The following is an 8,692-nucleotide window of genomic DNA, read 5'->3' on the forward strand; positions in this document are numbered from 1 at the left end:
GCCCTGGCTGTAGCTGTGGGACTCTCAAAGTATGGTTTTTAATAAGGTAAAAACTTGACTCTCATGCAAACATACAAAGAACACATGTCAAAATTCATTTAATCTATGAATGAGGGAAGCATTAGGATTATAATACTGGTTCAAGAATTGGAGAGACTGAATATATATCTATAGAGAGAGAGAGAGAGAGAAAGAAAGGAAGGGAGGAAGGAAGGAAGGAAGGGAGGGAGGGAGGGAGGGAAGGAGGGAGAGAGAAAGAAAGAAAGAAAGAAAGAAGAAAGAAAGAAAGAAAGAAAGAAAGAAAGAAAGAAAGAAAGAAAGAAAGAAAGAAAGAAAGAAAGAAGAAAGAAAGATCTCTCTAGAATTATATTTTCTACTAGACAAAAATCTACAAGTTGGGACTTCCCTGGTGGTCCAGTGGTTAAGACTCCAGGCTCCCAATCCAGGGGGCTCAGGTTCCATCACCGGTCAGGTAACTAGATCCTGCATGCCACAACTAAAAGAGCTCTCATGCCACAACTAAGACCAGGTGCAGCCAAATAAATAAATAAATGAATAAGTAAATAAAATAAAAATCTACAAATTAACCTATAATTTCACAGAGTTTAGTACTAATCAATACTAAATAGTAAGTCAAACAAAGGTACATTCTGTTAGAGAATTAATCTGTGGTCTCTTATTAGATAAAGCTCCACATAGGGTTCTTTTTGCCTTATTTTCATGTTTGGAATAATTTTTCTTAACAGGATTTAGGGCAAATTACCTCAAATCTCTCTGAACCTCAATGCCTTTATTTGAAAAGTGGGAACAACAATATCTACCTTATGGGGTTGTTGCAGGATTTAAATAAAATTATGTATCTAAAGCATTTCCCACAACATGTCAATAAACGGTAATTCCCTTTTCTCCATGTATTCCTTTTATTCCATATTATCTGACATTTTGCCAACCAGATCTCTTTTGATTGGCACTTCTACATGTTACCAAAATAATGGTAATTCATGGTTATAATGATGATCCTAAGACTCTTCACAGCCTTCTGTATCATTATAGATAAAATTATGTGCTTAGTATATTATTAATGTTAAGTGTAATTTATTATGCTTCACTTTTTAAAGTCATTATCCATGGAACTTGACTCAGTTAAAACAAAATATCCAGTTAACCAAAACCATATTTTCCAGATTATTAAGCATAAAAGAAAATTCTACCAAGTGTTTTTACTTGGAACAATAATTTGAATCCACAGGTAGATTTGAACAAACACACTCTAAATTTTCTTCCAGCTCTAAGATTTTATAGTAAGTAGAAAAGGATACCTAAGGAAAAAATAATATGCAGAAAGGAGAAAGTTTATGTATTTTAGTCCTCAGAAAAAAAGAATACAATTGTATACTAAAAATAATGACTTAATGACTGTGGGGTAGCATTTTTATTTCTTTAAAAATATGAAATTATAGGCAATTTCAAATATATAGAAAATAACAAAACTCTCGGGTACCCAGCTTAATATTTAACATATCTTAATATTTATCTGTGTCTCCTTGAGATTGAAAAAGAAATAAGATACAGCTAAATTTCTCTTCTCATCCTGCACTCTCTCCCTTTCTCCACCTCCCACCCGACAAAGGTAATCATTATCCTGACGTTGATCCATATCCTTATGGCAATGTTATATACCCAAAACACTATATATCATTATTTTGTGAGATCTGTAGACTTTACTCAAATGATATCGTATGCTATACGTTTTTCAACATCTTTTGTTCACTCACATTAGGTTTTTTAACTTTATCTGTGTAGATATATCTAGACCTACCTTACTTTGTATTCCAAAATGTAATTATTCTGCAATTTGTTGAACTGTTTCTTTTTTTTTTTCTTTTTTTAAATTTATTTGTCATTTTTATTTTTTGGCTGCATTGGGTCTTTTGCTTGTTGCAGCGAGCCAGGGCTACTCTTCACTTCAGTGCACAGACTTCTCACTACGGTGGCTTCTTTTGTTGCAGAGCACGGGCTCTAGAGCACGCAGCCTTCAGTAGTTGCAGCACGCAGGCTCAGTAGTTGGGGCTCGTGGGCTCTAGAGCACAGGCTTGGTAGTTGTGGCTCACGGGCTTAGTTGCTCTTCAGCATGTGGGATCTTCCAGGACCAGGGCTCGAACCCATTTCCCCTGCATTGGCAGGAGGATTCTTAACCACCGCACCATCATGGAAGTCCATCATGTTGAGTTTTAAGTGTGATCTGTGTGTATGTGTGTGTGTGTGTGTGTGTGTAACCCTTTAATGGTTATATGCATTAAAAATATTTCCTCCTAGTATTGGTTTGTACTTTTAATTAATTTATGTAATATTATATATTCTTTTCACTTGAATGTGGTCCATTTTCCTCTCTTGAGTGGTAGTGTATACAGCAGTGGCCCTAGAGTGGATCCATATTACCTGGGATCAACTCATACCTCTGCCACTTACCACACAGGTTAGGGAAGTGAACAGTCTCTCCAGGCTTCAGTCTTTTATGACGATCATAGTAATGATGGCCTCCTAGGGTTTTCATGAGGATTACATAAGTTAGCATATATAATTTACTCAGAATCTATGTGCACATAGAATAGCTCAATAAATATTGGCTTATTGTTATTTTACTTTTATGGTTTGTGATTTTGTGTCTCATTTAAGAAATATTTATCTGCCCCGATATAAAAAAAATATTATCTTAAATTTTCCATTAAAAGTTTTTAAATGTTGCTTCTACATTGATCCATCTGGAATTTGTTTTTTAAGTGTGGTATGGGTAGGAAGTCTCTTTTTTCTCACATTGATAACCATTTTGTAGCAATATTTATGGATAGCTAATCTTTTTCTCATAACATTACCTCTATCAATGTATCTATCATACATTACCTCTATCATTACCTCTATCATAACATTACCTCTATCATACGGTCTGACAATGGGTTCTTGATTTGTTCCAATGGTCTATTTGTCAATGCTATGCTGCTTTAATTACTATAGTTTTATAAAGTACCTGCAGATACATTAGTATGGGTCTTCCCTCCTTATTCTTCTTCAAAATTTCCTGTCTCTTCCTGGCCTTTTGCTCTTCCACATGAATTTTAGGATCAGGTTGTCAAGTTCTATGAAAAATCCCACTAGTTCACTTCGGTTTTGGGAAAGAGTCAATTACAAGGCTAGATTTTATCCTAAGAAAGTTCCTTTGTACTACATGTCAGCAGTATGTTATGTGAAAAGAATCCTGGATTAAGATTTGGTTTAGAATATCTAACTAAATGAGCTCCTTGGGACAAGTCCATTCATAACTCTAGGCTTCAGTTTCCTCATCCGTAGAAGAGTCTGGACCATGATCATACAATAGCATACCTAGAACAATACTACTCAAAAAGTACTCCCTACAAGAGCTGCGTTAGCATCCCCTGGCAAAAGTATAGCAAATTAGATTCAGAATCTGAGGACAGTGCCCAGGAATCTATGTTTAACAAGCTCCTCAGGTGATTCATACATATGGCATGAATGTTAATTTTATGGCTAGGCCATGGTATCCAGATATTTGGTCACACAATATTCTAGATGTTTCTTCAGAGAAACTTTTTAAAATGAGATTAACATTTAAATCAGTGAACTTTGAATAAAGCAGGTTACCCGCCACACTGTGGGTGAGCCTCACCCAATCAGTTGAAGACCTTTCTAGAAAATAGACTGACCTTCCCCTGGGAAGAGAGAATTCTAACAACAGACCATGTTTGGACTCAAACTGAAACTCTTCCCTTGGTCTCAAATCTGCTGGTCTACTCTTCAGATTTTGGACCTGCCAAGCCTCTATAATCACATGAACCAATTCCTTAAAAAATATATACACACATATATATATATGTGTGTGTGTGTGTGTGTTATATTTACATATTTTATATATATCTTCCTCTTACTGGTGTGTTTCTCTGGAAAACCCAGACTAATACACACAGTAAAGTTTGAGAGGCTTATCCTCCAATGCACCTGGCATAACTCCACCTTTCATGTATGACCTGTCCAGATTCATTCATCTGTGGAAGAACTATGGCTAGAATCTAGGTCACAGGACACCCAGTTTGATGTGTTTTCTGCTGTGCTCTGCTAGTTAGGGAAAATACCCTGTAACGAAAATAAACTGTTTATGTTGAGTGGGTGAGTTAAAGAGAGCAGACATTTTATTTCTACAATGAATTAATTTGAGTTCCATTTAAATAAGAAGCCCACCTGGTGATTCATTTATAAATTTCTATATGCTTGACAGAAAAAGCAGCAGCAGGGGACTGAAATATTAGAGCTAAACGTCCATTTAAAGGTGAATCACTAATTAAAAAAGTATCTCTGAAATGAAAATGTGAGACAATATAAGCTTCTTTTAGCAAAATATTTTATTTCCCTACAGGATGTGTGTGTGTCAATGGAGCCATAGAGGAAGTGTAGATGTAAGCCCTTGTATGTTGATTCACTTGGGCCTAGACAGCATTTAGTGGGAGAAATTACCCACTCAGGCCCCAGGGATGTGAGCGACCCCATATCCCAATAAGGGAGAATGAGTAAATGCAGCTCCAGACTTCATCCACTTCCTAGGAACACACCCAGATGTGGGGAGAACAGCTGACACAAAAGGATCTAGGCTTAGATCATTAGATCATAGGAAGAATGTCCACAGTGTAAGCATTTTGACGCAGTGGAATGTACTCTGTGGGAGCTGGATCTAAACTCCTACCCAGCAAGCCAATGACTTTATGGTCCCCACCAGGCCTCACACTTTGTTTCTAAATATATGAACTGATCACTATCAGAGAGATTTTGCTGACTTGTACTCCGTGGTGTATTAGGCCTTAGCGAGTAATCCGTCGATTTAGAAAAAGGGAAATAAAAAAGAGCATCTTCCGATCAGGCAGATGTGTTTCCTCACCTTTGCGTGTTTCGCGCTTCACACAAAACACGCAAAACCATGACTACTTATAACAATTGGGAGAGTTTGCAGAGAGTGGAAGCTAATCCTCTCATGTGGAATATAAGCTTGGACACACGGACATTTATAAACCCTTTATCCTGACTGAAAAGTCTTTGGTGTTTTCAAATGGCTCTGGGTTGTCTGAGGCTGACTCGGGGCCTTGTTAGAAATTTAGCATCTCCTCGGGCACCACGCTCTTGCCAGGGTAGGGAGCCTGCACTGAGTCAGTTGGGGAGGCGTCAGGAACACTGCTTGAATATTTATAAGTGAAAATATATTAATAGAGCTTAGAGAACCTCTATCCCCAAACCTCCAAGAGACAAAAGAAATGTCCAAGGGAGATCGCTGACTAGAATTTTTTAAGCTATTGATATTTTAAAATCTTTTTTAAATGACACTTCTCCTCCCAGCAACTGAATGGGGAGTTTCAAATACACACTGCCCATTCCCTGCCTTTATCACTTGTCCTCTTGGGGACCCTGTTGGGAAACTTTCTTTTGAGTGTGTGGGACCTGACTCTCCAAAGAGAAAGCGACAAAGCCGGTGTGTTTCACAAAGGCACATGCTCTCGTGAAAATAGATGTCCCTTCTCCCAGAAAGCCTCCCATAAAAGCATTTTCATTCTCTAACTAAAATGTAGTGCAGCCTTTATTCCACAAAGCCAATTTGTTTATGTTTCCAAGTTCAATCACAATCTATTTGTAAAACCTATTTAGAATCAGAGTCACATAGCCAGAAATGATCATGCTCTAATTTCCTTATTAGAGAGATTCTTGTTGCAGCTGGCAGCCTGATTTGACTGCTCCCAGGGTTTGCAGCGACGTGTTCTTACCCTCGTTTCCCAATTTTGTTCTTCATGCCTTTTGTTCCCCCACCTCCAACATACAAATATCAAGCCAGAAGGAACAATTCCCGACATTGTTGCTTAAATGGAGGTGAAATAAAAGACTGCCACCTTTTCACCTGTCAAGAAATTAACAAAATTGGGTTACTCACAATATCTGCAGGAGAGAAAGGAAGGAAATGTTCACAAAACACACTATGAAAAGAAGGATGCTTTAGGATTCAGGTAAAATGTCGATTATTTCAAAGGACTTGGGGGGAATGATGTTTTCTGGATAATTGAATCAGAATTAAACAGAACGCCAATGCAACATTCAAGAAAACTTTCTTCACCTACTCTTTCTTACAATTTTTTCTTTATAAAATAGGTGAGTTGATCTTTATGACATAACAAGATGTCTTTTCAAGGTAATTTAACAGTTCTCCAACAATGCAGGGTCTTGAAGTGTCTCTGTGTCTGCATCAGTTAGTGAAACCTTACTCATCCTTTAAGGTCTGGTTCAAACATTATTTTGTAAAGCTTTCACCAACTTCTCACTATTTTCCTGATGTAACATAGTCATTTGTTTTACACAGTATTATAGACTCCACTAGTTCAGTCAGAGGATGCTATGAAAACTGCAAAGATGTTCTCATTTTGCTTATAATGATGGTTAAAGTAATATCATAAGGTTCACCCTGTAATAGATTAAAATGGCTCAGAGACCTTGCCTGTTATGTCTCTCAAATTAAACTGGACTGAGAACATTGTCTACTAATAAGTAAGTGTCAAATAAATATGTAACACTTGTCACTCAGCACTAAGCTTGTTTTCCAAAAGAGTCTAGGGTACAGAGGATCAGGCAAAATGACATATTCCAGATCTTAAAAATGGAGGTTTACTTTGAATTGGGTGATTTGACGCCACTTGAGGTCATATATTAGTTTGCCTGAACAGCCAACCTAATGCAACCTCTTCACTCATGTTTCCAAATCTCTTTGGGATTCCTCCATCTTCACCCAGACTTTCTCTTTTTCTTTCATCCACTATTGAAATACCACCTGTTCAATAAACACCTTAAGACACACGCTACTTATTGCCCACCTAATATTCATTCATTCTTACCTTTTTTCCTTAATAACTGAACCTTGAATTTATCCAAGGTGTATGTGTCCAATTTTCCAGATTCCCAGAAATCAGGAAACCCTAGATGACCAAGTTCTGACCAAGGAGATGAAAAAGGACTTCACTGGGTGCGACGCACAGGAACTTTTCTTAGAGACAATTTCAGCTGGCGTGCTCTTGGGCCCTTTAAACTTTATCTTACCTTTTCCCCCCTTCTTGCCTGTCACCTACACTTACTGTCTGGAAGTACAACAGCCATTTTACAATGTTAAGGATGATGAAACCGTAGGATTAAAGGAATCTGGACTCTTGATGACATTGCTGATTCACACTAATCTTGGACTGCCTAACTCTGATCTTCCGTGTCATGAGAACAGTAAGCTCTTTTCCTGTCTAAGCTATCTTTTGTTGGGTTTCATTACTTGCAGCCAGAAACAGTCCCAACAGACACACCCTTCTTAACCCACTGAGAGGCCTAGAGTAAATTTGCCTGGGACTTTCCCTGTCCAAGCAGACAACTCCAACATTTCCTATTTCAGTCACCACTCTGCAACCTCCCCTACAGTAATGCTTGACAGGCGTTTCAGAGAAAATGGCAATCCACATCAATGAAACTCCCAGAGATTATCAAGCCCTCTTATTTTTAACTATTTTTAGGATTTCCAGATAAAATATTTTTATTTGCTAAATCTAACAGCTCTACCCTTTTGGGGTGGGGGGGAACTGTCTCAAATGTTTTGTATGTTTTCCAAATATCTTGAACATTTTGTAATTTTATTATTTTCTGCATGCTGTGATTACTACATTGTGCTTTCTATACAATGCTCTTTACTGATGTTTACCCATGTGTTTCCCCTATATTAAGTGGTTCCAATCTGCTGAGTTTTATATGTGTATCTGTATACACACACACACACACACACACACACATTTTTCTCCTCTTGTCAATTGGCACTGCTTTACTGTCAGAATGCCTGTCTATGGCATTTTGACCTCGCTTATCCAATTTACTCTTAAATCTGTTTTTAACGTGACTGTGTAAGAATTTGATCTAAAATAAAAATAGATAACTCTAAATAAGGATTTGCAGGACTAATCTATCAATAAAAATGATGAACTTTGTGATGTTTATTTTGACTACTCAGAGAAATGTTTCTGGCCTCTCGGTTCTTGATTATGTTTGGTTATAATACCAGTATATTCAAATGCTCCCTCGATAAGAGAGGTGCGGCTATGTAAGATTGGCTCTTTAAATATTTACCTGTTCTCAAAAAATTTCACAATTTGTATGGAAACACAAAAGACCCTGAATAGCCAAAGCAATCTTGAGAACGAAAGGAGGAACTGGAGGAATCAGGCTCCTTGACTTCAGACTATACTACAAAGCTACAGTCATCAAGACGGTATGGTACTGGCACAAAAACAGAAAGATAGATCAATGGAACAGGATAGAAAGCCCAGAGATAAACCCATGCACATATGGACACCTTATCTTTGATAAAGGTGGCAGGAATGTACAGTGGAGAAAGGGCAGCCTCTTCAATAAGTGGTGCTGGGAAAACTGGACAGGTACATGTAAAAGTATGAGATTAGATCACTCCCTAACACCATACACAAAAATAAGCTCAAAATGGATTAAAGACCTAAATGTAAGGCCAGAAACTATCAAACTCTTAGAGGAAAACATAGGCAGAACACTCTATGACATAAATCAAAGCAAGATCCTTTCTGACCCACCTCCTAGAGTAATGGAAATAAAA

General features: G+C 37.5%; 1 long non-coding RNA gene across 1 annotated transcript; it reads right to left on the bottom strand.

The window, feature by feature from the left end:
* Positions 1-4,389: 4,389 nt before the first annotated feature.
* On the bottom strand, positions 4,390-8,187 carry LOC117202254 (uncharacterized). The gene is made up of 2 exons (XR_004484486.2): positions 6,933-8,187; positions 4,390-5,947 (listed from the first exon to the last, which is right to left on the bottom strand). It is a non-coding gene; the product is annotated as an uncharacterized LOC117202254 (long non-coding RNA).
* Between the last annotated feature and the right edge of the window lie 505 nt (positions 8,188-8,692).

The sequence above is a fragment of the Orcinus orca genome, chromosome 5 (assembly GCF_937001465.1).
Source record: "Orcinus orca chromosome 5, mOrcOrc1.1, whole genome shotgun sequence".
Classification (NCBI taxonomy): domain Eukaryota; kingdom Metazoa; phylum Chordata; class Mammalia; order Artiodactyla; family Delphinidae; genus Orcinus; species Orcinus orca.